The 26,208-nt window shown below is 53.1% G+C and overlaps 1 protein-coding gene across 13 annotated transcripts in view; it reads right to left on the bottom strand.

Moving 5' to 3' along the window:
• The window catches only part of FOXP1 (forkhead box P1), a 525,702-nt gene that overhangs the window by 441,762 nt on the left and 57,732 nt on the right, over positions 1 to 26,208 (bottom strand). For all 13 annotated transcript variants that reach the window (XR_006741059.1, XM_045578936.1, XM_045578935.1 and 10 more), the window contains exon 3: positions 1,595 to 1,723. The gene's annotated coding sequence lies outside the window, so the exon portion shown is untranslated. The remainder of the gene's footprint in view (positions 1 to 1,594; positions 1,724 to 26,208) is intronic.

Below are 26,208 nucleotides of genomic sequence, written 5' to 3'. Positions count from 1 at the left end.
CCAGACGATGGTCAAAGATCTAACAGATCTGAAGTCCTGTGACTCCGTCAACCATTCTCACTGTGGAGCCCTTTCCTTGTGTGGTGCTGTCTACTCTGTGCTTTATCCCTTGCCAATAAAAGAAGAAATATAAAGAAGACAAAAAAAGAATTTTCCCTCGGCTCTAGCTTCAGCAGAACTAAGTGCAAAGGACAAGCCATCGTGCAATCTCCCACAGGAACTTCAAGCCCAGAAGCTCACGGAGGACCGTCTGGGCTGTAAACTTGGGCTAGATGCTTTACTTAAAGTGCTTTTTTTTTCCCTCTGAAATGACAGGATTTTGTAAAAATGACCTCTAACTAAAACCTCTAAAAATCTGGGCCAAATAGCTGAATGCATAGCAAAGTCTGAGAAGAAACACATACCAAAAAAGGTTTACAAACTGCATGGTCTGAATTTCTCGATCTTCACCATTGGGATAAGGTAGAAAGAAATGGAAACAAAAAGAACAAGATCCAATTCTGACCGAGCCCAGGGACTGTGCATCTCCAACTCTGCGGGCTTCAGCTGCCCCGTTTGTGAAGTGGAGTTAAACAGAAACTTCCAGGGCCCTGTTAGCCTCATAAACAGGGCACTGGAAACCAACTGCTTTATTTCAAAAATAAAAGCAGACTAACAAGCCCCATGTCAGGTAGCTGATAGGTCTGCCAATTTCCAATATAGCACTCTTTCAACTTAACTTAACTTTACTTTTGAGACCTTAATTAATTCAAAACTGTCTCAAATACAACTCCACTAAGACAAAGAAAAGGTAATGAAATGGTTCTTACCATTAAATGCCATTCAATACAAAGCCTGAAACCAAATGATTCCCCATGAAGTTGTCCTCATTCCACGACAAACCTACCACTGAATGAGGTCACAGTTTTTACCCAAAAGGCCTAGTCTCAACCAATTATTGCTGTGGTAAAAGCAAGTCACAACTGTTCATTCATTACTACATAGAAGCCATCTGTTTCTGAGGAACATGATAGATATGTTCAAATACAAAAGAACATGCATGACATTAAAAGACCATCACATCCCTTTCTAACCTCCCCCTCACAATTACAATGAGTACCTCATGAGGTACACCATAATACCAAAAAACAAACACTGAAAAAATGCCCATGCATCATTCTGAAAAATCTTAGAGCATCCCAAGTTCCCAACCTTCAAGCTTCTGCAAGAGCTTGTGATGGGACATTCTCAATGAGCAAATTAAACTTAAATCCCCCCAAAATTCCAGGTAAGATCATTAGAGCCTTCTTTCATGGTGGCTCTTCAAGCAACCTCTTCCACCTGTGCATGTGTGGCGCACACTCAATCAGTCCGCCCAGGGAGTATGGTTAAAAGAAGCCAGCAAGCAGAACCCTCTCCTGTGCCCCATTCTGCCTTTAGAAGCCCTCAGGTCACTGTAGGGGCCGTCCAAGAAGATTACAGCAGGAAATAATGACCTTTCAAACGAGAACCTCTTCACTGCCAGTGTTCTGAGCAGCTTCTCGTACTGCGTGGGACTCTCAGCGGACTTCCGTCCTGAGAATTCTCAGGCTCATGAACATATCTGTACACTCACCTGACGGCCAGCAGGCATCACACCCACTCGTTCATGGTTGACAGCAAGTCAGAGAAGGGGTCGAGGCCCTCACCATCGCCCAAGTGTTCTTTTTGGAGACTGGAATTGTAAGCAAAAGCTCCTGGGACACTGCAACACAAAAATATTTTTTACACATAACTAAGATGTAACTTCTAAAACCACCACTTCCTTACTCTTGAAAACAGCGAGACAGACATCAAATCTAGGGGTAGGAAAACACCTTTCAAACGAGGGATGTCAGTGTAAAGAGAAATGCTATAAAACATGAGCCGGAAACGCTGTTTTGAAAAATGCATTTACCAATTAGTTCAACACATCCACTAAAAAGTGGTGGTTTATTGCAGACTTTGTGCCAAGTATTTTATAAAGTGCTTAGGTAACAATAAGCTGTTTTAATTCAAATCTTACATGGATAAACACACTACCATTTCATATTAATTATGTTTTCTAAAGAATTAAAAAACTTGAAAATTTAAAGTTATTCTTGAAATAAAAATCAGTATCAAAATTAGTAAAAGTTGTAACCATAATCAATTTTTCCTTCAAAATAACTCTTACAATGTTTATGTATTACATCAGGATCAGACTCCTGGAGGCATTTCCATCAAGACAGAGCATCCCATTGTGAAGTTCAGGCATCAAAGTGGAGAAGCCGAATTCTGGACCCCCTATTGTCACCAATCAATTGTGTGGCACCAAGAAAGTCATTTAACATCTCAGGATTCCGACTCTTCATCCAAGGGCCATGGCATTAACTGATGCTCCCCAAGTCGCTTCACTTCTAGCTCTCTGTCACTTTTGGTAAGCCTACTTATTCTGAATAGCCTATGCTATCAGTTTTCTTTGGCTTTAAACTTCCTGAATCAAAAGAAAATGTTTACCACAAATCACTCTTATGCTGATCTGCCTTCAACACCAAAGAATGTTTGCACATGCATAGACGACTTCTCACTCTGGCACCAGTGCCCAGGCTCGGTGAGCTGGCTTCATCCCTGGGTCCCCATGGAAGGCTTCCATGGCTCTCCAGAGAGCAGCTCCAACTCGTATGGAAATCAGCCCAATGTGTCACTCAGGAGTGTTTCTCAGACTTCAATGTGCGGAAGCATACCTTGGAGAACTTTTTAAAATACAGATCCCTAAGCCCTGTCCCCAGATTGTCTGGGTTCAGTTGTTCTGAAGTGGAGCCTGAGATTCTGCATTTCTACCAAACTACCAGAGAATGTGGTCACTGCTGATGAAGGGCCACAGTTTGAGTCCAAAGGATAAAATCCCATATTCTCTAAGCCTCAAGGGGCCCTGAGACCAAGAGGCATTTCCAAGGCTCAGTGACGCTCTCTAAAACCACTCAGCCACACAGCAAAAACAAATGGGCCAAAATACCAACTTCTTTCTCTGGCCTAGAGGCCCTGCATAATATGGCCTCTGATGCCACCACCAGCCACCAACCCAATCATCAACTCCACAGATGCAGTGGCATGCCTTCCATTTTGAGCAAGCCGAATGTCTTCTGCCTCAGGCCTGGGCATTGCTTTTCTGCCTGGGATTTCCACAAACCTATTCCTCACCCAACAGCCTCCTTCCTGTCCTCGGGTCTTGGGGGCAAAGGCCACTTCAGAAAGGCAGACCTGCCCACATACTTGGGCTCAGTCTTCAGCAACTCCAAGTAGCATCCTCTAGGCTTTCTCCAGAGCTCTTGTAATAATCCATCAACCTTTTTCTCCTTTATTCACTTCTTTCCCACTAAAACAGAAGCTCAGAAGATCAGGGAACCTCTGTTTCATTCATCACTGTCCTGAAGAACTTCATAGTGATGCCTCGCTCACAGCAGGACCCATATAAAGACTTACTGAGTCAACACTGAATCAACAATTGGAAGAATTCTTTAGCATCCTATAAAAATATAACCACCATTTATTTACTAGTAAAATCATTATGTACTGGACTTTAAGCATTTCAGAAGAGTTCATTTAATTTTATTTTTACAGCCACGTTCTTAGAAGCTCTATATTGCAGGTAAGAAAAAGGAGGCAAAGAGTGTTTGAAACTTGCCCAGGACCACATGGCAGCAGGGCTGGAGCACAGAACTCTCACCCAGAGCGGGCGCTTCCCCAGTCAGCACACTCGGGTGTGTGGCGCATGATCACCTGGACCAGACACCTCCTGCCTCAAGCTTGAGTGAGAGTTCTGGCTGCAGCCCTTGCCGAGGGTCACCGCCTGGCTCAGGCCCCGCTGACCAAGCAGACACGGGCCAGGCATCGGGCAGGGCGACGGGCACGTGGAAACCAGGAGGCCTGGCTTCCTCAGCCCGGGGGCACCACTCCACAGGCAGTTACTTCCCCATGGGAACAGGAGCCCATGGCTGGAAAGCTTTCCATTAATTCTACAAATGAAGGCAGTAATCAGATTATTGTTCTGTGAAATATCATCATTTTTCCAAGATAGGAGCTAACCTTTTAATAGCACACAGTTCTTAAAAGAACCCGCTGCCTCTGCGCCACATGACTGGGGCCACACGCAGGTGTGCGTCCTGGTGTGCGGTTCCAGGGGGCAGCCGAGCGGGGCAGGGCGCGGAGGCCTCCGAGCAGGCCTTCCAGGAGTTATCTGGAGCAAATGTTAGAAGAAATGGAAGATGGGGGGTGGGGGAGGGGGAGGGCACTCCAATATTAAACATAGTATTCCATAGCTTGGGGTGGGGGAGGCAAGTCACCCAGAGGAACAGTGTGAGGAGGGGGCCCCGGGGGGAGGGGGGGGGGAGAAGGGGGAGCCTGGGAGAGGGGAGTCTGGGAGGGGGGCCTGGGACAGGAGCCATGCAAGGCGCGGCTAATTTGCAGCTCAGGCAGAGGTTGGAGAGAAAGTGCCCCAACATGCTCACAGCACAGGCCCATGGCACATCCTACCAGCAAATGTTAGTCACTGACACCCCCAGCAAAGGACAGACTAGCCCTGTTTGTGGGATGTTTTTGTTTTTGCTTGTTTTGTTGAGTCAAACAGATAAGGACTGAATTCCATCCCTACAAGCTCTATAACTCTAAAAAAAAACACTATAAAACAACATGTATTGCAGCTTTTACATGTGTCTGTAGTATATACACTATAAAATGCAATGTATGTATACCTATAGACTATATATTGTAAGCTCTATAATTCAAAAATGCTATATAAATTAGGTGCTATAATGTTTATATTTATTTATAGTGTTGATCATATAAAATGCATACTATGTACATATACATGTACTATAATACATACCTATTCACAAATGTATGCTATAAAATGCAAGGTTTGTAATTCTAATAAAAAAATCTGAGTTTTAGAAATGAAAAATACAGCAATTAAAAAACTTTTTAAATCACCAGAGCCGAAACCGGTTTGGCTCAATGGATAGAGCGTCGGCTTGGGGACTGAAAGGTCCTGGGTTCGATTCCGGTCAAGGGCATGTACCTTGGTTGCGGGCATATCCCCAGTAGGGGGTGTGCAAGAGGCAGCTGATCAATGACTCTCTCTCATTGATGTTTCTAACTCTCTATCTCTCTCCCTTCCTCTCTGTACAAAATCAATAAAATATATTTTTTTAAAAAAATTAAATCACCAGAAAACAAGGTAGATGTTCAAGTAAATTATCAAAAATGCTGCTCAGAGGCGAAAACAGTGCTGGAATCACATACTAGAAGAAACTATCCTTCAAAAATGAGGGAGAAATAAATAACTTGCCCGACAGAATTTTATCACCTCTACAAGGACATTCAGAAAAATGTATTTCAGACCAAAATAAAATTATTTTACAAAGAAGATTAAAAAAGGAAGGGGGAGCCAAAATAATGGAGAACTTGTGAGTAAATGAAAAGTAAATACATTAAAATGAAGTGCAGGTCTTAAAAAAGAAGTCCGTCAACGCCATCTCCCCCCCACCACTCCGCTGGCAACGCCATCGCCCCCACCACCACTCCGCTGGCAACGCCATCGCCCCCACCACCACCACTCCGCTGGCAACGCCATCGCCCCCACCACCACCACTCCGCTGGCAACGCCATCGCCCCCACCACCACCACTCCGCTGGCAACGCCATCGCCCCCACCACCACCACTCCGCTGGCAACGCCATCGCCCCCCCCACAGCTCCGCTGGCAACGCCATCGCCCCCACCACCACTCCGCTGGCAACGCCATCGCCCCCACCACCACCACTCCGCTGGCAACGCCATCGCCCCCCCCCCACTCCGCTGGCAACGCCATCGCCCCCCCCCCCACTCCGCTGGCAACGCCATCGCCCGCCCCCCACTCCGCTGGCAACGCCATCGCCCCCCCCCACTCCGCTGGCAACGCCATCGCCCGCCCCCCACTCCGCTGGCAACGCCATCGCCCCCCCCCCCACTCCGCTGGCAACGCCATCGCCCCACCACCACCACTCCGCTGGCAACGCCATCGCCCCCCCCCACTCCGCTGGCAACGCCATCGCCCCCCCCCACTCCGCTGGCAACGCCATCGCCCCCCCCCCACTCCGCTGGCAACGCCATCGCCCCCCCCACTCCGCTGGCAACGCCATCGCCCCCCTCACCACTCCGCTGGCAACGCCATCGCCCCCCCCCCAACACTCCGCTGGCAACGCCATCGCCCCCCCCCACTCCGCTGGCAACGCCATCGCCCCCCCCCACTCCGCTGGCAACGCCATCGCCCCCCCCACCACTCCCAGTGCGGTGGCATCGCTCCCCAAGGCACAGGCTGCAAACCTGAGTGGCTACTGGGGTCCCACCTAAAATGCAGGTCCCTGCCAAGTCCGGAGTCTGGGTCAGTCAGGGAGGCTGCTCCCCTGCAGATGCCCAGGGGCTCTGAGGCAGGTGCCTCCTTGCCTTGGTCCGGAGCCTAGGACACTGCTCTTACCCACTGAGGCCCGGAGCCAGCAGGGCCAGGAACGTGCCCAGGTGGTCGGGCCGAACCCAGAACAGGCCTTTGCTCCTTCCACTCCGCTGGAGTCCCCATGAGCAGCTGGGCCACACCTGGGCAGGGGTAAGTAGTGACCCCCCTCAACCTGAGAATCAGGAGCTGTCATAAATTAAAGCCCATTAAAGCCCATTGAAATATTTTACCGAAAAGCCTCAAAGTGCTGGAGCACTGATTGTGCCATATCCAACCTGTTTTCCTAGAGATGTGAAAAGCCAGTTACCATATCTCGGGAGGCATTAGAAGAATTAAGTTTTCTCATTTTCAATTTGCATATTTTAAATGGAGACATTCTCACAGTGGCTACTCCATAGGCTTTGAAAGTTCGTGGTAAGGTCTGGTCATGGAGAAAGAAGGCTAGGGTGCCACAGAGCCCGCCTACCTTGTTTTATAAAGTGAAGAAGCCTGTGGCTACAAAACAGCCCCAGAAAAAAAAAACAGGTAGAGGCAGCCACAAAACAACAGAGGTGTTTTCTTGTTTGCTCTCCCTAGTTTATTTTCCCTGAAGCAAGCCTGCTTGGTACAGAGGTCTGCAGGGAGCTGCAGGGAGCAGCCGTGGCTCCCCGAGGCCAAGACCTAGCAATCAAGTGGTTTCCCAAGGCTGCCAGGGAAACAACAACAGAGCAGGCAGCATTTGCATGTTTTTCAAAACAGCCTGGAAGTCCAGGGCCTGCCAGGAAGAGCTTGGCCCCGGGGCCTACTGTGATCCAGCATTCTTTGAAGAGTGCCTGTCTCTAAAAGGAAGGTTGGAGATTTCCCATTTCAAGCCCCTGATTGACATGGACACCGTGCTCCTCACTGGCACTGCCAAGCCAGCAGTGGCCATCTCAGCAAACGGGCATCGCCCCTGAGCCTCTCAGTCACGCCAGAGCCCTGAGGGCCCCTACCCGTGGTCCGAGTCATTGGTCCAGGGTGCGGCCTAAGCCTTGCGAGCAAGTTCCCTGCACCACCTCTGAGGACCGTGCACTTCCCAGCCATCATGGGGTCCGAGAGCTCAGTCCCTCCTTGACCTCCAGGGGTTACAGTGTGGCAGTGTCTTGCCCGACTGAATTCACAGAACCAATTGCACTGGATGGTCTTCCATTTGCTTCTCTAAGTCCTGTGCCCACTGTCTCCCCCAACCCCGCCCCTGCTGTGCCCTGAAAGGCCCCTGCGCTGTCACCGCCCCTGCAGCCGGCCACCCTCATACAGCCGCTTTCTCTAGGGTCAAGTAGCCATCACCTGTCCTTCCTGGGTCCTCTCAGGCCTAGAAGAGAGGCGGCCACCTATTTCCTGCAGGAACCCTGACACAAAACTCAAATTCAGTGAGCGGTCCAATGGATTCTCCTTGGTTTTAAAATGTGAAATCTGCCATTTTATATGCCCGCATAATATTAACATGTACGTGTGCATATACCCAAGGAAACGCACATATATGTACCTGTGATGCACACATATATACCTTTATAGAGTTTTTAACGCAATTACACAGGCAGATCCGGAGACCTGGGAGCCCGTGGCAAGGCCGTGCCACGTGTGGGCACCGATGCTCCCCCGGTCCATGTGCCACAGAAGCAGTGCGCCCGCTCTGCTTGTTGGTTACACAACCTGTTAACAAGGAGCATTTGTGTGGGCCTGAATCCTCTAGTTTACTAACGGAGTCTCCTTTGTTGCAAATGGCACCAAAATAGCAAGGGAACAGAGGTGGGCGGAGTGAGCTGCTGCCACAGCACAGCGAGCAAAGGTGTGCTGTCAGCTCCCAGATGTGCATCGGCCTCAGCTAGTGAGGCTTGGAAAAGAAGAACTGGTAGTTGTTTTTTAAAATATTAACAACCTCAAATGTCCCCTAAATAAGCATCAGTTTAAACAGCTAAATTCTAAAGTTCTAATAAAAATGTCACCCAGATTTAACCAGTCACTATGCCGACATTCATGGCTCCAGGGAACCCACTTGACTTCACCCAGTTCAGCTGCCTGGGACTCGGAGATCCCCCCTCCCACCACGGCAGCCGAATGGGTCCTTTCTCCCCTCCCCATTCCTTCAATTCTGAGTTCTCTACCTCCGTAATGAGTCCCGCTCATTACTGGGGAATAAGCTTTACTTTAACATGTCTGCGCCTCAAACCTTACAGGGACTAACCACTATCCCTCCTACTTAACTGTCACTAGTAAGATTCCTTCCAGCTCAGCAAGAACAGGGGGTTTGAGTGCACCCATTAAACAGAACACGTAACTGCCTTTCTAGTTCACTGAGGCTCAACCAGACACCTTATTTGTTTATTGCTCTTTTTCACTCAAAAGCTTAACATTTCATTGAAAACTTCAAGGCTGGTCTCCTATGGCATCTGTCTGCCCCAGTAAACAGCCCCACCCGGGCCTGCACCTGCTTTCCACAGTGAGTGACCGCAGCCCCCTCCCAGGGCCAGCGTGCCGCACGCCTCCTGCCGCCCTGGGCACCGGCCCGCCCTGGGCACCGGCTGGCTCTGGGCGGAGGCAATCCACCCACCCTGCCCCTGGCTCCACTGCTCATCCTCCCACTGCCCCACCACTGACCTCACGAGAAACCTAGACTGTTCTTTTTCTCTAAAAATGCCCTTTCATTATTCCAGAGCCCTCTGCTGCACATCCTGGACTTCGGGCAAAGAAAGGGCGGACTCCTCCCTCTAATTCCCTTCCTTAGAGCCAAGGTATTGCTCCGCTAACAGCCTCCCTAGCCTGACACCTTCCCCCAGGAAAAGACCACTGTCCCTCTTCACTGTGATTCCTTCGTCCTTCAAACCCCTCCTTTGACGACCCCCCACCACACGGCCTTTGCCTCTGGTTCACAACTTGGGCTGGATCCTCAGTGAGGCCATGTCTGTCACCCCCAGTAGCCACAAAGAGGCCTCCCAACAGCCTGGCCAAGGCTCACCAGGCCTGGCACTCAACAGCTCTTGGCTGCTGGATGAGTAAGTCCACACTTACTCATGAGTAAGGCCCTCTGAAGAACAATGCAGTGCAAGGGTTGAGCCTGGGCTGTGAAACAGACTGCCAGTGTCCACCCCCCTCCCCTCCCCCAGTCATGCGACTTTCCAGCAGCACATGGACAAGTTCCTTTGTCCCAGGAAATTAGGGTGTTGGTCACCCAATTACTAATTAGCTCACCCAGCACTAATTACCAGCTGCTACTCCCTGGACACTTGAGGACATGCCCAAAACACGGGTCTCAACAGCCTGTACAGTGTGTCCATCTCTGAGACTGGGTTCCAAAGTTCACAGCAGCCTGCCCTCTGGCCACCTCTGCCCTGGGTCATGTCTCCCGAGCTTGCTCCTGGGCGGCACCAAGGAAGTGCCATGCTCTCAGGTCGCCTCCCTTTCGCCTCCCCACTGCTGAACGCCCTCGTCCCTTCTACGTCATCTGAGTCTCCCCATGATACCAGCACCCCAAAAACCCTGGGCCATTCAGTATGCCCTTGTCTTTCTACCAACTTGCAATGTGAGCTATCTGGTTCCTTCACCAGAGGGAGCTGGTTGGGCAGGCTGGGTGTGCCCTGAGTATCCACACTCCAGGCTGGGGACCCTGAAGGTCACTGTGTGTGAGGTCAGCCTGGCTCTTTCAGGGAGGCAGGAAGACTCCCCATAAGCCTGCTTGGCACCCAACCTATGACAAGTTGCTATTTAAGAATCATGGGAATTTCAGGCTCAATTTCACAAATATCCACACATGGTTCAGTTCAAAGGCACAAAATATACACCTTCCATTCCCACTGGCCTCCAGGGCAGGGCAGGGAGAGTGGGCTTGTGCAAGGCAGGGCGGCCCTGTCCCCGGGGCCCTGGGAGAAGTCAAATGAGCAGAGCCCCTGGCTCTTTCTACGGCTTTCGTGGTAAACATGTTTACTTGCTTTTCATTCCTGGGCTTATCACGGTCAAGTATTTTGTTTTGAGTCTTGCTCTATAAACATGTTTACTTCGAGAGGAGAGATTTTTTTTTATAGCTAGCACACTTGTTTTTCACACTTTTAAATTCAAAACATATTTTTCACACCCCTGGGTAAACAGTCTAGGTAGTAAACAAATCCTACTATTCCATTCCACTCTAGAGGGGATCCCTCTCAACCTGTTCAGGAGTTTGCCTGGACTGCGGGCGAGGCTCTCTCCTGAGCGAGAACAGGAATGACACTCAGATGCGGTTGTTACTGCAGAAAGAGGAGAGGAGGGAACCCAAGCCTCAGTTTCCCCAGTGGAGAGCCAGCCACAATGACTCCAGCGGGTGTCGTGCTGTGGGTGAGAATCCACATTTCCTATGAAAAGTTAAGGCTGTGCAAGCAGCATACATGGCTGATGGGGGATCACAACCACCTCTCATTGAGTGCAGACACAACCAGGGCTAACACTGGCCATGCTGCTCCTGAGGCCTGCTCTGTGGAGACTTCTGCCTGCTTTCCCATCAGTGACTTTACTTCAGTTGTAAAAGGGAAAAGGCCTGAGTTACTGGAAAAGGAACATAAGAAGAATTAAGGGGTAAAGAGTGTGGGGAGGAAGGGGAAATCCTTCGAGAAAACCAACAGCTAAAAAGCAGGATTTATTTATTTATTTATTTATTTTCTAAATATTTGCCTTTTTTAAATATTTTATTGATTTTGTACAGAGAGGAAGGGAGATAGAGCTAGAAACATCGATGAGAGAGAGTCATCGATCAGCTGCCTCTTGCACACCCCCTACCGGGGATATGCCTGCAACCAAGGTACATGCCCTTAACCGGAATCGAACCCAGGACCCTTCAGTCCCCAAGCCGATGCTCTATCCCACATGTGTCAAACACAAGGCCCGCAGGCCAAATCCGTCCCGCCAGGCCTTGCAATGTGGCCCGCACCGCGCTGTCATCACTGCACTCCGCTGCGTTTCCATCACAATGACAGTTTATGACTGTTCAGTAAACCATTCGGCCCGCGATTTAGGCTGGATTTTAGATTTTGGCCCCTTCTCTGATTGAGTTCGACACCCCTACTCTATCCAAACCGGTCTCGGCTGAAAAGCAGGATTTAAAGGGCAACTTTCCCAGGTGCTCTGTGGGAGGAGGCATGGAGTCCCACCATAGTGGGGCCAAATCTAGAGAATTCTTTGTGCCCCAATATCCTAGCTAAAAGCAAAAGTCATTTTAGCACAAGAATTTGAGGTTAATTACAAAGCACTTAAAGGAACAGAAACACAAAGACCAAATTCTTTGTTGAAACAAATAATTTCTCCCCACTCTCAAATCATCTTCTGAGATCATACTTAAGTTAAAGAAGTTAAAAAGCAACAACAAAGAAGTTAGGTTGCTGTCCGCTGGCATGGCTCAGTGGTTGAGCACTAACCTATGAACCAGATCATGCTTCAGTTCCTAGTCAGGGCACATGCCCGGGTTGTGGGCTTGATCCCTGGTGTGGGGCGTGCAGGAGGCAGCCAATCAATGGTTCTCTCTCATCATTGATGTTTCTCTCCCCCCCTCCCTTCCTCTCTGAAATCAATAAAAATAAGGTTATGGCTGTGGAACCTAAAAGAAACATACTCACTTATTACACACGACTATAGCATCAGGCACGGCGCTGTGGGCGGTGCTGGGAGCAGCGATGCCCACAGCTCCTCTGCCCCCTCGAGGGCGCGGGGCACAGAGACAGGCTCACCGGGAGCAGGAGCTGCCAGAGGGCGCAGTTCGGGGAGACAGGCGCCGGAGGCGCGGCCCTGCCTATGACTTTGTCTCAGTGAAGGGCAGTCAAACCAGTGGCTCCCAGGTCGCTGGCAGACGCGGGCGGGCCTCCTTTGGAAGTCCCCGCGCTCCTCAGAGCCTGGCTTCCCTTCCTACAAACTGTGTCCGGGGATCCCGCCTTTGTGGACAATCCCACATCACAGGTCTCAACTCAGACCAAACACCGACCACTGCAGGCCGGACATGCTTCAGAACAAGCCCCGAAGGCACGCGGAGCTCCAGACACGGAGCCCAAAGGCTCCTCCGTCCCTGCGGCCTGGCGGTGACACTCACCGGCGGACACCGGCCGCTGCGCGTGGAGGCGTCCGAGCCACGTTTGCCCGTGAGGACAGGGCGGCATCCCGGGGGGACACGGGTGCAATCGCCGGGGACAGGAGTGGCGGCGGAGGGCGCCTCAGGGCGCCCTGAGGAGCTCCGGAGGACCAGCGCCGCGGCGAGGCGGCCCCAAGTCCAAGAGGCGGAGCACGGCCTGTGGGCGCCCCGCAGCCGGCCACCCTCCGAGGACGGCCCGTGGAGCCCTTGCCCGCCTGGAAGCCGCCAGGGGCGCGGCGCGGGCCCTGCCTCACCGCCTGGCCGGGAAGGCCCAGCGCCTCCATACGCCCAGCCTCCAGCCGCCGCTCCACAGAGGCTCCGGACACAGCCAGCGGCCATGGCCGCGCCCGGAGCGCCCTATGGCCGGCCTGGCCTCAAGCCCGCCGCCCAGGCCGGAGGGCGCCGGGCCAGCGCCTGGCGGGAAGCCGGCGTGCGCCCCGCGGAGGCCTGCATGCCGCGAGGACGCGCCCCACGCAGGCGTCCGCCACGCAGGCGCCCGCCACGCAGGCGTCCGCCACGCAGGCGTCCGCCACGCAGGCGCCCGCCACGCAGGCGCGGGAGTGCTGGCCGGGCCTCCAGGTCCGCTCCCTGGGCCTGGGCTCCGTCCTCCCGCCCGCCTCCCTGCAGGGTGCGCCTCTCCCCTCCTCCGGAGGCGCCCTGGGTGCTCCCTGAGCCGCACGGTGGCTCACGCGGTCCGGGTGGGCTGCCCCCAGAGGAGAGCTGAGGAACAGCACGCGGTTGAAGGGACGTGTCCAGACGAGGGACGGAGAGCACAGCTCTGCCTGTGGATTCAATGGCCGTGGCCGCTGCAGAGTCCAGGTTGGGAAGCAGGGACAGGTCCCTCCAGCAAACACATCCCAGTTGCAAACTCAGGCCCTGAGCCCCGGTTCCCAGTCTGTCTGGCCCGGAGCGTCCGCATGTGCTGTGACTCTCATGGGCCTCCGTGTCCTGGCTCCGGGGCTGGGTGAGGACCGGGGTTGGCCTGGAAGCCTCAGGGGAGTGTTGTTCCGCTCTCCGGGCCGATCTCCGCGCCCCATCACCCCCTCCCTCGCCGGCCGCCCTGGCTGCCGCAGCACAGCCTCCGGGTCCAGCAGGCAGACCCGCCGGCTCCACCGCCCTCCGCACCCACTTGCACCCCCTCACCCTGGACAGGGCCGGGGCCCTGGACTCCCCGCCCGGCGCTGCCAGAGCCCCCTCATTTGTGATTTGGACAATTCGTGTCACTTCGCCGAACCTCTACTCCGCACGTATAAATGGGCTAACGGGCGTCCCAGGAGCCCCTCGATGCTGCTGTGAAGACTAGTCCGCGGAGAGCACCGCACACAACGGGCCGGGCAGGGCTGCACCCGCCCCGGAGCGCCGTCTGTGCCCCAGGGGCCCGGAGCACGTGCCCTGTCTGCCCACCAGCCAATGCCACCAAGTTCCTGACGGAAGCCGCCCCTCAGGGCCGCTGAGGGCCCCGGGCACTGCTTCAGCAGCCCGGAGCCAGGCATTCCTGGTCACCCGTCCGTAGAACTGGTCCTAATAACAGTAATCAGAGGAAAACTCAGCTCCAAGGTTGCAAAGGAACACCTCAGGGCACCGTGCATGGCACATAAAACTGGGAAAATAAACGCCCAGCACAAACTAAACCCGTTGTGATTCACACTGATGAGGAAGTACTATGCAGCTGTTAAAAGAGTTATAAAGATAAACGTGGACACGGAAGAAATCATGGTCCCAATATCACATATGCACACGAATGTTCACTGCCTAAAATGTTGCTAAGTAACAAAGATGTGCCACAAACATTGATTCTTTTTACAGTTCTCAGGTACATTTACTGAGTGCCTTTGCTACAAAGAGCACATTATATCCCCTGGGCTACTGCAAACTCAATGAAGCAAGCTTTATTTACTTATTGTCCCCATTTTAAAGACAGAAAATGAAAACAGAAATTAAATAACTTGTCCGAAGTTGGGTAGTTAGTAAGGGAGAGCTTGATTCAAACCCAAGCTTGATTCCAAAGTGCTCACTCTCCTCTGGGGTAGGACTGTAGATACATTTTATTTATTTTTGGCTTGGTTTAGGTTTTTTTACTCATAAATAACTTGTGTGAATAGGGAAAAGGAGACTTTTTTCTATTTAAAAAACCCTGATAGCAGCCAGACTCTCCCTCTTGTCTTTTCCCATGATGACGCAGGTGCCAAGCACTGCCAGGGGCAAGGGGTGGCGAGGCGTGTCCCCCCCCCCCAGCCTGAGCCCCGGCGTGGGGCTCACACAGGGAACACTCAGTCACATGGCGATCATGCGACGTCATGACACTCCAGCAGCTTCAGAGCCTCTCCCTGGAAATGGGGCCACAGCAGGCAAAAGGCAGTGGTCCCAGCATCTTCTCACGGAGCATGACCGCGGGCCCAGCACCAGCCCTGGCCTCACGGGCTGGCCAGAACGGCCCAGGACAGGCCACAGCCGGAGGCCACAGCCTAGAGGTCCCGGGCCACTGAAGCGCCCACCACGGTCCCTCACACAGAAGAGGCAGAACAGCTCCGAGCGCAGGGCTACGGCGCCCGTGTGGGTGTACGAAACGCAGCCCTCACCAGGCGGACGGATGAGTCTCCGTGGATTTCTCCCCGGGAGGATGTGCCCGTGCTCCACAGGGAAGCGCTGGCGGATCCACGTTTCCGCGGGCCCAGGCCGTCCGGCACTGATTCACTCCTGCATCCTTCTGCCCAGGCTGCCCCTGGACCACAGGTCAGGTGGATCGCAGCCAAGGCACTAGAGTAGGGGTGTCGAACTCAATCAGAGAAGGGGCCAAAATCTAAAATCCAGCCTAAATCGCGGGCCGAATGCTTTACTGAACAGTCATAAACTGTCATTGTGATGGTAACGCAGCGGAGTGCAGTGATGACAGCGCGGTGCGGGCCACATTGCAAGGCCTGGCGGGATGGATTTGACCCGCGGGCCTTGTGTTTGACACATGTGCACTAGAGTGTGGAGACCAAGGCAGGCGCAGGGCTGGGGAGGCTGCCAGCCCTCCGGTCTCCCCTGCTGCCTGCCTGCGCTGCCACTTCTCAGGACGTCTCTCAAACTGGATAGGACCCACCCTAACCAGCTAATCTTAAGTTAGTTACCCCCTTAAGAAACCTATTCCCAAATACAGTCACATTCTGAGCGACTAAGGGGTTAGGACTTCAATCTACAAGATTTGGCAGGGGGCACAATGGAGCCCAGATCGGCCCCCTCGCCCATGCCCGCAAGTGCTGGGGTGGATCTCAAATTGAAAATCGGATGGCAACCTGAGCAGGCTCCCTCCCGGTGAAGATGCGGGCAGCCACGCACAGCAAAAGGCTGGGCTTCCCCGGACATCCCGGGTCCCGCCCAGGACACCAGCCCTCCGGGAGCCCCATCTGCTCAGCAGGCCAGCCCTACCTCACGAGACGCGCAGCAAGCCTCTGGCCAGTGGCTCAGCACATCAGCTACTGCTCACGTGTTTGTCAGAGGCAGGACGAACAGTGTTCGTTCCTGGCATAAGCGCCCCAATCTGGGCTTGTGGAATAAACATAAACCACAGTAAAAGGGCCATTTTTTAAAATAGTATATATTTCATTAAAACAATTTTTTATAAAACACATAAACCGGAGTTTCTTGAACCGTAGCACATAATTTGCAAAGTACAGATATCTAAGATGCGTGTGCTCAGTGTAAAGAAACACCTATCATTAAACGCCATTACGGAAGGCAGTGGAACGCACTGCCCTCTGCACCTCGTACAGTGTTTCAGCAGAGCCTCACAATATTTGGCAGCTTTTCCCCTTTGGCGATAATAAAAGGCTTTTCTTTCCATCAAATATCTAAATTAAGTCAAACAGTGTATGTTAAATAAGCCGCTCAGTCCTTTGTCTGAGGCTCTCTAACCGCCCGCCCCGCAGAGCCGAGGAACCCTGCTGGCTGGCCAGGCTGTGAAAATAAGCTTCAAATGACCAAACGCAACTGCAACTTTCAAAGTAGGAACCAGACCAGACACAACAAACCACAGAGCCGTCGCCTCACTTGTCATAATTCATGTGTGTGGAATTCAACTGTGAAAGCGCTCACAGTGTTAACTTCCCTCGATGGGCATTCCACGTGAATGTCAGATTTTGAAAAGCTGCTGATAAGTCTCTCTGATTATAAGAGTACAACTTGTAGCGTTACCCAAAAAATATTTACCCCAACCCCCAGAAACCTAAAAACACCGGGTTATAAAAGCACACACTCTCCTAGGGCCCTTATGGTAACATCAGATTTCTTTTCAATTTATTTCCATTTTTACATTATTCCCTACTTTGATTACTTATAGGAATCTCTTTTGGAAAACAATTTTATCATGGTTCAATGACTCAAAAATATAATTCTTACAGATTTTTAAAAGATAAACTTGACTGAATATATGCGTGTGTAGATTTCAAACCATGCATGTGTATCTAAATATACATCATGCATGGAGATGTAATAACCCAATCAGTACATCTTTCTGGAAGCTAACTAACCTTAAGGAACCTGGCCTAAGCCCAGGCTGGAGTCGGTGCACATGCCAGGAAGGACACAGCAGAGCTGTCATCCATGCAGCATTCCTGCGGCCAAGAGCAGTGCTCACCTGACACGCGTGCTCCCAGTCTGCTCCTCAGGGCCCTGCCCACGCAGGAAGGAGTCTTCTCAGTGGGAGACTATGGCTCAGAGATGTCAGCAAGCTGCTCGTGAGCACACAGCAATCAAGTACAGGAACAGGATTTGAATCTAGTTCAAACTGTACTACATTGCCTCCCGGTGGTGCTTTAGAGACAGGATATCGGGCCTAACACCTCCCTGCCTCTAAACGACCTCTAATTTTGGCTACAGACAGCAGCCCCGTCTGGCCATTGCCGGAGAAGGCCCAGAGCACTCCAGCAGTCACTGAGCCAAGACAGTCACACCGTCTCCCCTGTAGGCAGGAGAGGAAATCCCTACGGAAAACAAACCCCTAACCGCCTGCACCCCTTCCTCACTGCTTCACCCAGCACCCCCAAATCCCTCAGGCAGCCTGGGCCGGGGACACCCCAGGACAGGTCTCTAAGCTCTAAGCGAGGACGCCAGAAGTCTCCTGCTTTCTAGAATGCAACCCCATCTCCTGGTGACAAGAGATGGGGAATGAATGCAAGAAGCAAAAGTGCCACCTTACCCACTTTCTGAGCAAACCCTGCTCCCACAGAAGCTGCTCTGGCAGCGGAGAAGCTAATGGGACGGGGAGTCGGCGACTGGGCTCCTTTCCCCTGGCCCACGCACAGGCCAGTCTGCTCCCCTCAGGGGAAGGTGAGAAAGGCTTCTGCACGCCTGCGTGAGCCCCCCGGTTTCCCGCCACTCTGAGATCTTCCATGGAGCACATGCAATCAGCACCCCAGCCCTGCAGGCCTCAAGAGCTAACCGCTCACCCCAGATTGGCATCCCTTAGAGTAGGGGTGTCGCACTCAATCAGAGAAGGGGCCAAAATCTAAAATCCAGCCTAAATCACGGGCCGAATGGTTTACTGAACAGTCATAAACTGTCATTGTGATGGAAACGCAGCGGAGTGCAGTGATGACAGCGCGGTGCGGGCCACATTGCAAGGCCTGGCGGGACGGATTTGGCCCACGGGCCTTGTGTTTGACACATGTGCCTTAGAGAGTAAACCCAGAGTCTCCCTAACAGGGAGCGCCAGGACTGCCCAGCAGAGCGGGTCCCTGCATGGCCAGGAGGCCAGCCTCAGGGAACACGGACACCAGCTGCGGGGCAGGTCCGCTCCCCCGGCTTCCAGAGCAGCCCTCGCCTCTCTCCCCAGCTCCAGGCCTGGCCCCTGTCTGCCTCCATGAAATGTCCTCAGAAAGGCTAGACTCGACGTGCCCAGACCTCGATCTGCCCTGAAACAGGCTCCACACAGCCGCCCCGTCACGACCTGTGGCAACCACAACCAGCCCTCAGGCACACCATCTCCGAGTGAACCCTGACTCCTTTCTCCATTAGGAAAGCCACGGAGCCCGCCCGCAAAGAAGACCTACCATCTCAGGGCTGCGTCCCCTTCTCACCAACTTCCTGGGCATGGCACCACCCCTGCCGGGTTCCTGCCTAAGGGAGCCCTTCCCCACCCCCAGTGCACCACGGGCGGTTCTCCACACAGCCCGGAGGATCTGTTCCAATTAAGTCAGCCGGTGCCGCCGGGCAGCAGGGCACTCAGGCACAGGCCAGTGTTGAACAGCGAGGCCCAGATCCTGCCGAGCTGGGCTCTCACCACGCTCCAGGTGTCCGCAGCCACACTGGCCCCTGACAGGGGCAGAAACGGAACACTGGGGACAGCTGTAAGTGCAAGGAGTATTAATCCAGCTCTGTTAACCTGATCGCTTTGTTCTGGTTAAAGGACATCCGAGCTGTCCAGTGCACTGGGGACCGGAGCTCACCGGAGATGCAGCCCATCCTCCCCATCGGGAGCTGCTGTCCTCCTGCGGAGACTCCAGCCTTTTGAAGGCCCCCAGCTCCTTGCAGATCACTAGGTCTTCACTTCGAAGACCCCAGCCTTCGCCTACCCCAGGCCCTTGCAAATCTCCAGACTGTAAACTGCCATTTGCGTTCTTTTTGCCTGCTTCCCCAAGTACTCTTTGTCCGTCCATCCAATATAAGCAGCTGGCTCATAGTAAGAGGCAGAGCACATTTTTATGGATGACCTGCTGCTCTCCCAAAATGCCTGCAGGACTGGAATAAACGCTCATATGATCAATCCTGTCTCTGCTTAATTGGCTCAGGTAGTGACAGCAGCTTGGACCCATTGTTTGTCCAGTTACATCCTGACTGTCCCTCCGTCCCAGCAGGCCTGCCCTGCACCACAGGCCTGTGTTACACTGTGCCATCTTCTGCAGGACTAACTGGCTTGCCTCCTCAAGTCTTCGCTCAAACAACACCTTCACAGAGACCCAGTTACCACCAGGGGCCGAGCCGGGGCTCATCACACTTGGCCAGAGCCCGTCTCACTGTCCTCCCAGGTCCATTGTGAAATGGGAGCGGTCCAGGCCGCAGAGGAGGGAGGAGAGGGGAGAGGAGAAGGGGACACTTTGTGCTAAGGACGCAGAAGACAAAAACGGTGACACCATACGTGACCCAGGAAGAGTGCCACTGAGCTCGCTATGGCTAGAGTGGTGACAGCCATGGGTGTATTACTAAGAAAAAATGCCAACAAACAACAACAACCCTCAACTTTTAAGGAAGGAAGGGGAGCTATGTGTGTGTGACATTCAGAAATGAATGTCTACACCCAAGAGAACGGGTCAGAAGGATGTTCAGGGCACTCACCTGGGATTCTGTAATAGATTCTGTTGGTCAAATACTCATTAAACACCATCTTATAAAAGAGACATGGCAACTAAAATGCAATGTGTAGTCCTGGGTTAGATTCTGGAGTGGGGGAAATAATGGCAACAACAGACTGGCTGAGACATGACAAAATTAGACAGGAGTCTTGCATCAATGTTAAACCTGCGTGTGTGGATGTGTGTGCGCACATATCAGAGAAGGAGGAGAGAGCCAGGGGCAAAGGCGCCCATAAACAAAGGGAGACGAGCATATACACTGGTGAGCCTGGCTAATGGGTATATGGAAACTTGTTATATGGGTCTTTCAACTTTTGTACAAGTTTGAAATTAAATCAAAAGAAAAATGAGTTTATACTTTGTATCCTAATCTCCCTCCTAAAATATATTATCTTGGTCATTTCTAGAAAATGAAAGAAATTAACCAGATTAAGCTGCATCCTCTGTTCCTGCATTCATTCAGTCGCTCAACAAAAGCCTGCAAAGCACCCCCATTGCCAAGCATGGCTCACCTGTGCCCTGACTGTGCCCTGGGTCTCAGCCCCTGTGGACTCCAAAGAGCTGCTGTGGGTCTGAGAACAAGACTTCTCAATTTGGAAAGGAGACAGACAGTAAGTACTGAGAAAACACCCATTTCTAATACAATGCTTTAAGTACCCAGAAAGGAGGACCAAAATACTAGTTCCTACTTTCGCTAAAAATATTAATAATAACCTACCCTAAAGGTAATCTACCAAAAAATAGACGTGGCAACACAAAACACAGACAACAATGGCAACACGCCGCAAGTCCATGTAGACTCCAGTGCCAGAGGTCCGTGACCAAATGCTTTTGGGGAGGGGCCTGCTGCCTGCTGCCCGGCTTCGGTAACAAGGCCGGAACACATTTGGCTACCACTGCGCAGCACTCCTTGGGTTTACCAGCCAAACTAGCAACAGGAATTATATTACCAACTAGTATAATATATAGACCACTTTATTAACTCTCAGGGAAGCATCCTCCTATTAATAAAGAGATAATATGCAAAATGACCGTCACACCCTCGCAGAAGATGGTCGCCCACATATGGTCATAAGATGGCCACCACAGGATGACCGGCAGAGGAGGGCAGTTAGGGGTGACCAGGGGCAGCAGGGGAGGGCAGTTGGAGGCAATCAGGCTGCCAGGGGAGCAGTTGGGCATCGATCAGGCTGGCAAAGGAGTGGTTAGGGGGTGATCAGGCTGGCAGGCTGAAGAGGTTAGGGGCAATCAGGCAAGCAGACAGGCAAGCGTTTGGGAGCCAGCAGTCCCAGATTGTGAGAGGGATGTCCGACTGCCAGTTTAGACCCTACCCTGATTGGGCCTAAACCGGCAGTTGAATATCCCCCAAGGGTCCCAGATTGGAGAGGGTGCAGGCTGGGCTGAGGGACATACCCCACCCCAGTGCATGAATTTCATGCACTAGGCCTCTAGTCCATTATAATATTGTCAGTGAAATGATGCTTATTTTACTACCACTAGAGCAACCGGCCAATCAAATGGAGACTGCTTGTCCATTCATTCTCAGAGAACAGAACGGCCAACCTCCCATGCAGGCTGAGCTGCTGGTCCCACTCCCTTTCCCTAAGACTGACGTTCAGGTCGGAGAGAACGGAGCATGGCTAGCAGGCTGGCTGGCTCTCATTCCAGCTCCTCCACTTAGTCAGCTGCATTATCTTGAACAAGTTAATCTCACTAGGCCTTAGTTTCCTCAACTATAAAATGGGAAAACTACCTCAGTGGATTATTGCAAAAATAAGACATGAGTAGGTCCTGGGCAAGTGGCTCAGTTGTCTGGAGCATTGTCCCATGCGCCAAAAAGTTGCAGGTTCAATTCAGTGTCAGGGCACATAGTTGCATGTTCGATTCCTGGTCAGGGTGTGTAGTATGGCAGGCCCATCCATGTTTCTCTCTCTCTCCCTCTCCCTCTCCTTTTCCCTCTCCCTCTCTCTTTCTCCCTTCCTCCTCCCCCTCTCTCTTTAACACCCTCTCTCAAAAGTCAATAAACATATGCTCAGTGAGGATTTTTTTTAAAAGAACTAAGTAACACATTTAAAGCCATGGCTGCCAGCATGGAACGGCGGTCTTCCTTATCTTTCTTCGGTGTAAGTGATGAAATCCATCAGGTCTATGTGCTGGTCCTCAGAACTGCAAGTCCTCTCAGTAACTAGCTGTTCTGGAAATAGTGCAAAGCACATTAGGATAATAAACCCTCCCCAGTGAACAGCTCTCAGCTCACCCTCTTGGTGAACAATTACTTGGGGAAATCTGCGAGAATCTTGCTGGCCATTTCACACATTTTGTTATTTTTGTGTGTTTTACCTGAGGCCGTCTAAGAATGCTGAGAAACTAACCACCACAGGGCTTCTCGGGTCACTGTCAGCAGCTAGGTTCCCTGCTCCTAATGTCCACCCTCTTCTTCCCCAGATGAGAAAGCAGAGGCTCCGGTCCGCCAACCATGGCCGCGCCACCCCGGGGACCAGGGACAGCACTGGGGCTGAGCCGGTGGAAGGGGTGACTGACTCGTCCCAGCAGCTAGCCTCACTGGAGGAAGACACCCCTTCCCTCTGTGGCCCACCCTCCACCCCACCCCACCCCACCCCCGGAGCTTACACCAGGCGGGCTCTCTGCAAACCCTGGGGACAGTGAGCACAGTGATCTGGTAGGGCTCTGCGTGTGTGGTGGCAGCAGCATAACACGGGCCGAAGAGTGAGCAGCAGATGCGAACGGGCAGCAGTGGGCACACGGAGGTGACAGGTTCCGGAGGAGGCCCGCCAAGCCCAGCACCAGCGGCGAGCCGGGCGGGATGGACCGGCCACAGCTCACCACCTGCCCTCCGAGTGCCTCCTGAGCCCCAGGACATGGCTCCCAGCTTCTGCTGTAAAGTCAGCGCTCGCTGCAAGTCCTGGCCTTCCCAGGGCCCATCCCCACTCACTCATCCCCTTCCTGGTTATACACCACATTTCCCGCAGTCCCTCTGGTCTCATGGAACAAATCCTCATATTTATATAAGTTGGGGCAACTTTAGTTCTATCCTTTGGCTTAAGAAATTAAATTCTTAGTCTCTGGAATGCCTCAAAGGACAAGTCAGAGGCTCAAATCTTCCCCAACTTGTAAAGCCAAGGATGCACCTGAAATAAGCGCTGTGCACCACAGAATGAGCCTTCGCTGCCAGTCTCTACGGGTGAGCCAGGGGCGGCTCCTTCTCCGGCCTCCACAGCACCGGCCAGGGAGGGGCGCCCGCGAACCCGTGCCCGTACAGGAGCCTTACCTGCAGCAGACGCGTGTCAAGCACCACAGGACACAGTTTTCCAACTAAAACCAGCTTGTTGGCCTTGCCATCTTTTTACTTTAATCCCCTCCCATGGACATCTTCCCATTGATTTTTAGGGAGAGTGGAAGCAACAGGGAAAGACAGAAACATCCACATGAGAGAAACACATTGACCAGGTGTCTCCTACACACACCCTAACTAGGGCCCAGGCAGGGAGGAGCCTGTAACCAAGTTCATGCCCTGGCCTTGACCAGGATCAAATCCGGGGCCCTTTGGTCTGCAGGCCAACGCTCTATCCACTGAGCCAAACCGGCAAAGGCTAATCTTGCAGTCTTTTGATTTAACATTAAAATTAGATAAATATCTACTATCAAGTACACAAAAAAGCAACAAACAAAAAAATGGGTGTGGGGGCAACAAAACACAGGACAAAGAAGAAGAAGGAAGGAAAGAAAGAAAACATACCTGCATCCATGCTCACCCCCCCAGACACACACATGCACACACACACACAAACACACCATATACACACACAAATACACAAACACAGATATACACATGGACATACAAACATACACACAGGCATACACACCACTTACAGACACAAATACCCAAACACAGATATGCACACAGACATACAAACACGCAGACACACACACACACACACACACACGCCACTCCGATGAACTGTGCGGTTCCCCAGGGACCTAGAGGCAGCTTGCCATCCCACTGAGTGTCTGGGACACGAAGCTTGTTCTCCTCTCACCCATAAATGAACCCCTCAGACTTCTGTTGCCTCATCAATCTCTGCACCTTTCCAAAAATACATCATTTACATTCTTTTGCAATGACGGGAAAGAGTTCCCGTTTTTGAAAGACGTATATCCATGTCCCAGCACATGTGCAGCGTGACTGCCCCGCCTGAGGCTGGCCGGCCCTCCACCTGCTCTGATCCCGAGTGGGAGGGCGCCAGCTTAGTGGGGACCCGGGCAGGGCTGTTCAAACATCTGGGCGGCACACTGGAAACGGTCCCTGCCTGCCACGTAAGGGGCCTTTCCCCCACACCTCCAGAGCAGGCCAGCATCTAGCCCAGTGGCCTAAGCATCTCCGCAAGAGACGGCCTCGGAAAACGGCCGCGAATCTGAAACTTCCCGGCGCAGGGAGGGTAAGCCCGTGATCCCCGAATGCCGACGAGTGTCAATCAGAAGCCTGTCCTGCTCGTGTCCCCTTGGCCGCTAGGATACGTCAACTGAAATTTCTGTGACGTTTATTATTATTTCTCTAAAGCAGCTCAGGTGAACTCAGAAGGCATGGTCCACAACGACAGTGCCACCTGCCAGAAGGAACCCACAACACCCAGCAAAACGCATGCAAATGCCAACGGGGAGAAACCCTCAGGGAGAAAGAGGCCCACCCACCCTCGCCCACTCCGGGTCACCCTGTAGCCAGGGGCCGCGCCAGCACCAGGACGGAGAGGGGCCACCAAGGGAAAGGCCGAGGACAAGGACAATGAAGGAGCAGGTCGGGACTCGGAGACAGAAGCGGGGGAAGGCTCCTGACTCGGGTGACGGGCAGAGAAGGGCAGAGACGGCGCAGGCCCGGGTGCTGGCACTGGCCGTGGGCCCTGACGGGGACCCGGACTGCAGACCAAGGACCCAGAGCGCTAGGCGTGGGAAGTGTGTGGTGCTTTGGGGAATGCACAGACTGCATTTCCACTTGGCTTCCTGGTGGCACTAAACACTTACTTCCATTTCCTGTTTCTTTGGCAGATACAGGAGAGCCCGCCTGGGCCCATCAGAGTACCTTCCCTCCCATCGCAGCCGCGAGCTGGCCCGAGCCCACCGCGCCCCCTCCGCTGTGCTGCCCCTTCTGGCAGAGGGAGCTCCTGTGCCAGGGCGGTAGCACGTCACCAACGGCCCACGGGCCAGCCTTTCCCGGAGCCCTGACTTGGCACGCTCTCCAGGAGCTGTGCTTGGAAGCCACAGATGATCGGAGCAGCAGGAATGATGCCCATGGTATTGCTACAAAGGCAGGTAATAAGACCAAAGTGAAAACAGCCACCCACACCCCCGGCACTGGGCACCAGCGACGGCCAGCAGCCCGGGCCTGGTGAGGACCGAACCAGCCCCGGGACACGGGCCCGCGCCCAGTGCCAGCCACACGGAGGGCCCCGGCTCGCCTGGCCCCCTGGGCACACCCAACCTGCAGACGCTTCTTGTTTCACATTCCTGTCGCTCAGGGCAAACTCTACTTTATTTATAAAGAGACGGGCAGACCAAAAAGACGGGAAATACCACACTTTTCCTGAGAGGCCTTTTCCAGGAGAGACGAGGAAATGGGGACCCGGTAAGCCAGAGGCAGAGAGAATGCAGGGTCTGTGTTCAGCAAGGCCTGTGCCAGCCCTGGCTCAGCCGTGTGACCTGAGCCAGGCCAGGCCTCCGCATCGCACCCCCAGAGGGAAAGACACCGGCGCTGCCTGACGGCTGGTAGCAGCGCGGGCAGAGCTTCGGAAGGCTGCCGTGACCAGGGTCTCTGGGGGCCACTGCCACCCTGTCAATCACCGCGTGTCCAGGGTCCGCGCGGAGAGACTGGGCCGAGGCGGGGCCTGGGGTGAAGGCCAGGGCACGCACCTCCTCCTGGGCTTCCTTTCTAGTGCCCATGGTTTGCTTTCTGCCTTGTAAGATTCTGAGGAGTCGTGCTGCTTTGCACATTTAATTCTCCTAAATCCGACGCTCTGAGCGGAGGTCAGGAGGGGTCAGGATGTGCGGTTCCGAGGAGCAGGGTCACTGCAGGGGTATCCGGTTAAACGAGGTCATGTGGGGCAGGGGGCCTGAGCAGGGCCGCTGCTTCTCACAGGAGACATGGGACAGACCCTCAGGGAGAGCCACCAGGAGCGGAGGGCAGAGGCCGTGTGAGGGGCGGGCCGCGAGGGAAGGGCCTGGCCTGGAGGGGAGGCAGTGAGCCTCTGTGTTTAAGCTGAGGAGCGGGGAGAAGGCGGGGAGAGCAATGTCAGCA

This window comes from Pipistrellus kuhlii, unplaced genomic scaffold (assembly GCF_014108245.1).
Source record: "Pipistrellus kuhlii isolate mPipKuh1 unplaced genomic scaffold, mPipKuh1.p scaffold_m20_p_11, whole genome shotgun sequence".
In the NCBI taxonomy this organism is placed as follows: domain Eukaryota; kingdom Metazoa; phylum Chordata; class Mammalia; order Chiroptera; family Vespertilionidae; genus Pipistrellus; species Pipistrellus kuhlii.
The sequence above is the reverse complement of the archived record's forward strand: the minus strand, read 5'-3'. Positions and strand labels throughout refer to the sequence as shown.